This window comes from Aegilops tauschii, chromosome 3 (assembly GCF_002575655.3).
Source record: "Aegilops tauschii subsp. strangulata cultivar AL8/78 chromosome 3, Aet v6.0, whole genome shotgun sequence".
Lineage (NCBI taxonomy): Eukaryota > Viridiplantae > Streptophyta > Magnoliopsida > Poales > Poaceae > Aegilops > Aegilops tauschii.
Window position 1 is genome coordinate 80,599,089 of NC_053037.3, and position 5,403 is coordinate 80,604,491.

Sequence of the window (5,403 nt, forward strand, 5' to 3'; positions counted from 1 at the left end):
AAGAAGGGCCCGGCGGTGTGGCCATACTGTCCAGCAACGCTCGGCGGAGAGGTGCGTCTGGAATGGAAGACCTCAGACCACGCGCCGACGAAGAAGGGGCCTTGGCGCGCTCCCGACCAGCGCCCACCATCTTTCAACACCTGCCATGACAAACAGTAAACAAAATTAGTACAACAAAAAAAAACCGAGATGAATAATAATATGTGTATCACTTAAGTGTATCATCATCAAGTACAACATAAAAAAATTTAATACCTGACACTACTAATAATCTCGATCAGTATCATCAATAAATGCATAATCATCATCATCACTATAATCAATGACGTGCTCATAGGGTTCAGTGGCATCAACATGTGGAAGGCCACCTTGACGTAATCGGCCAAGCAATGACAGGTCATCCGCAGCAGTAACCTCTTCTTGTTCCGGCTCTTCTTGTTCCTCCTCTGGGGTGATGTCGGATTCACTGTCGCTGTCTACTTCAATGTTTTGGAGTGAAGTATAGCGGTTCTTGAAACGCTTTTTGGAAAGACGTGTCTCTTGGAAGAATTCTCCTTCATATGTGTCTGGGTTAATGTGAGGTTCATAATCCTCTTCCTTTGGGGGAGATAGTCTAGCACGTGGCGGCACTTCATAAATGACATCCCAACCTTTCAGATTTGGATTAGTTTGGCAGGCCCACGGTAGATAGAATACTTGGGTCGCCTGTTGAGCCGTAATATAGACATCAGGAACATCTAAATGGGTGCTTTGGTTGATTTCAACTATCCCTATATGTTCATGAGTCCTTATAGTCTCCTTCGGCTGAAACCAATAACATTTGAAGACTACGACATTCGGTGGGTTTTCACCATAGAATAGAAGTTCATAAATTGCTTTAACTCTCCCATAATACTCGGTACCTCCTTCGTCGATAGCAGATACACAACAATTTGTAGACTTTCGGTCGGCCATAGATAGCTCTTTGCCATAGGTACGAAAGCGATACCCGTTGATGTCGTATTTGTCAAATGAACGGACCAACGATTTTGCACGCCCCCCCCCCCCAATCTTGTCTCGGTCGGGAGATGCAAAATCAAATGTTGCATTGGATTAAAGAAGCCCGGTGGAAAGATCTTCTCTAACTTGCAGATCAACTCCGGCGCCAACTCTTCCATTTGTTCTAGCACGCCAGGCGATAGTTCTTTCGCACAAAGAACACGGAAGAAATAGCTGAGTTTTCCCAGTACTAGCCATTCATCCTCAGGGATGAAGCCACGCAACATCACCGGCATTACCCGCTCAATCCATATGTGCCAATCATGACTCTTGAGACCAAATATCTTCAATTTATCAAGACTGGCTCCCCTCTTTAGATTCGCTGCATACCCATCGGGGAACATCAACAGCATTTTCACCCACAAGAGGAACCATGCCTTTGGCTTCGTCCAGTTCCGCTTTCTTTTCGGTTCTTTCATGTTTTGTAACAGCCTATCACATAGCGCCTCCAGATCGACTCTAGCCTTAGTATTACCCTTTGACTTCCCATCTATGCTGAACAATGTACCAAAAAGTGCCTCGGCGATATTCTTCTCAGTGTGCATCACATAGAAGTTGTGTGGGCAAAGGAGGTCTTTGAAGTAAGGCAGATCCCATAAGCATGTTTTGTGAGTCCAGGCGTGCTTAGAATTATACCCCTTGAAGTACCCTGGACGCTCTGGATCTGGCTCGAGAGCGTTTAACTGATCTAGGGTCTGTTGGCCTGGCAATGCAGGTGGTGCAGAGTTTTTGAAAACTCTACCTCTGATGAAGTTCTTCTTGTCTTTCCTGAACTTATGGCGAGGATTCAGGAACTGTCTATGCATGTCGAAGCAAGAAAACTTGCGACCGGCCTGAAGCCAACGAAACTCAAGAGCTCCCTTGCATGTGGGGCACGGGAACCTTCCATGCACACACCAGCCAACGAATAGCGCATACGCCGGCAAGTCATGCGTCGAGTACATGTACCAGACACGCATTATGAAGTTCTGTTTGCTATAGGCGTCGTATGTCTTGAACCCATTATCCCAGGCTTCTTGCAATTCGTCCTTAAGCGGTTGCATGTACACATTCATATTTTTCCCCGGATAGTTGGGCCCTGGAATTATCAACGTCAGGAAAATGTTCTTTCTTTGCAGAATCTGTCCGGGGGGGAGATTGAGTGGAAAGACAAATACGGGCCAACAACTGTATTGGGCTGCCGTCATACCAAACACACTGAACCCATCCGTGCTGATGCCGACTCGAGGATGCCTCGGATCTGCCGCTTTGTCACCATGTAATTCATCAAACTTTTTCCACGCAACACCATCCGATGTGTGTACAATCATCAGATTCCCATCTGCATCTAGTTCGGTTCTTTTGCCCGTTTTGTGCCATGTCATCTGTCTGGCCGTCTCTTCGACCATGAAAAGACGTTGAAGTCTTGGTACGATTGGCATATATCGAAGAACACTAACGGGGATTTTGGTCTGTGTCTTCTCACCCATACCGTTGTCTACCACAACATACCTGGAAGACTTGTAAATGGGACAATAGTTCAAGTCCGCATAGTCAAGCCTAAACAAGACACATCCTTTCTCACAGGCATGTATCTTATCATAGGGCATCTTCAGTGCACGGAGGATTTTGTCCGACTGGTACAGGTTTGCAGGCATTACATGGCCTTTGGGTAGAAAGCGTCCAAATACTGTCATCATTACATCGTAGCATTCTCTGCCCAAGTTGAACTGAGCCTTCAGAGCCATTACTTGTGATATGGCATCGAACTGACAAAGCTCAGTGTGCTCATGGAGCGGACGTTTTGAAGACTCCAACATTTCATTGAAGGCCTTTGCAGATTCCTCCATCTCCTCGTCTGAATCCCAAGCATCATTGAAGTCTTGCACCATGTTTTCCCATTCCTCGGGCGTAAAACCACTCTTCTGCAGGTGTTTGCCCATTTCAGCCTCTGTCCTCTTTTCCCAATTGCCGCACCGTAAACAGGGGCACCAGGTTTTCCTCTGGCCATTTGCAAATGCGGATCGCACAAACCCCTTGGTTTTTGTGAACCATTCAGTGCTCCATTTGTTCTGACCAGTGTGACCGGTGTACATCCACGCACGATCACTCATCTTGACTTTCAGAGCTACTAGACACACAACAAATATATATATATATATAATTCACCATGTATATATTCATCAGTTGATCTACTTTGTCAATTTTATTACGTCCATGCAACCTACACTCTAATAGGTAATGATAGGTCCTAATCCCACCCGAGTATGTTTAGATTGGGTTAATTTTCCCATGCTATGCTCCGGATCCTACGCAAAATTTCGGGAGCACCTCCCCGCTCTTCTCCTGATACACGTCTCTGCAATAATCAGAGAGGATGTGTACCCGGAGAACAACAGGGGAGGCACTGACGAAATTTATGCGTCGGATCCGGAGCAAAGCATATGGGAAAACAAACCCAATCTAAACATACTCGGGCTGTCCATGGATAGCGTTGGACAATTCGAAAGAATCAAGGTTATAAATATGCAAATGTATGCATATTTATAACTATGACGCTTTCGAACGGGAGACACATATTGGTTACGCATACTGATGATTCAAGACACATATATAGCTAGCTATCAAGTTTCATCGGAATATATCAAATAATTAATGGGGGAGGAGGACATGTCATTTGTGCTCACCCACGAACGAAGGGGCAGAGCTCGTCAAACGCACGGCGAGGTCGTCGAACACCAAACCTCGCAGCGATATGAAACAACTGCACATTTAAAACTACCCGATCAACACAATTATATATGATGTTTTTCATAATAAAATCGATAAATATATGACCTAACTAATAATTCACAAATATATGACCCCGTCGGCTTCTGGAAGGCCAAAGAACACCTTTTCGGGAGGTGTCGGGGGTCGGGGTGTCGTGTCGGTGTCGGGGTGCCGTGTCGGGGTCGGGGTCTTGGGGTCGGGGTCTCGAGTCGGGGGGTGCCGGGTCGGGGTCGGGGTGCTGTGTCGGTGTCGGGGTCGGGGTGTCGGGTCAGGCTCGGGGTCGGGGTGTCGGGGTCGGGGTCGGGGTCGGGGTCTCGGGGTCGGGGTGTCGGGTCGGGGTGCCGGGTCGGCGTCGGGGTGCCGTGTCGGTGTCGGGGTCGGGGTGTCGGGTCAGGCTCGGGGTCGGGGTCTCGGGGTCGGGGTGTCGGGTCGGGGTAGGGGTCTCGGGGTCAGGGTGTCGGGTCAGGCTCGGGGTCGGGGTCTCGGCGTCGGGGTGTCGAGTCGGGGTGCCGGGTCGGGGTCGGGGTGCCGTGTCGGTGTCGGGGTAAGGGTGGGTGTGGTGTCAGGGTGTCGGTGTCGGGGTGTCGTGTCGGTGTCGGGGTCGGGGTCTCGGGGTCGGGGTGTCGGGTCGGGTTCGGGGTGCCGTCTCGGTGTCGGGGTCGGGGTCGGGGTCGGGGTCGGGGTGTCGGGGTCGGGGTGTCGTGTCGGGGTGCCGGGTCGGGGTCGGGGTGCCGTGTCGGGTCGGGGTGCAGTGTCGGGTCGGGGTTTTTTCCTCTTTTTTCCTTTTCTTCTTCTTCCTATTCTTCCTTTTTTTCCTTCTTCTTCTTCTTCTTCTTCTTCTTCTTCTTCCTCCTTTCCTTTTTCCTCTTCTTCTTCTCCCCCTCTCCTCTTTCTTCTTCTTCTTCTTCTTCCTCTTCTTCTTTTTTCTTCTCCTACTCCTACTCCTCTTCTTCTTCTTCCTTTCCTTTTTCCTCTTCTTCTTCTCCTCCTCTCCTCTTTTTCTCTTCTTCTTCTTCTTTCCTCAAACTAAACTAAACCTAAAACTAAACCTAAATCTAAAACTAAAACTAAAACTAAAACTAAAACTAAATCTAAACTAAATATAAACCTAAAACTAATAAAACAGAAAAAAGGGAAAAAACTAAATCTAAACCTAAAACTAAACTAAAACTAAACCTAAAACTAAAACTAAAACTAAATCTAAACTAAAACTAAAAAGGAAAAATAACAGAAAAAAAGGAGGGGGGCTCACCTGGGGCAGGGCCGGTGGAGGCCGTCGCCGGTGGAGGAGGGGGGCGGGGCGGTGGAGGAGGTGGCCGGTGGAGGAGGTGGCCGGGGCGCGGGGGCGGCGGGGGGCCGGGCCCGGGGCGGTGGGGCGCGGGGCGGTGGGGGGCCGGGGTGCGGGGTGGCCGGGGCGGCGGGGAGCGGGGCGGGGGGCGACGGGGCCCGGGGGCGGCGGGGGCGGTGGGGCGACAGGGCGGCGGGGGCGGCGGGGGCGGCGGGGGCGACGGGTGGTGGGGCGACGGCGCCGGGCGGCAGTGGCGACGGGGCGGGGGGCCGGTGGGGCGGCGGGGTGGTGGGGCGACCGGGCGGCGGCGAGTGGTGGGGGCGGCG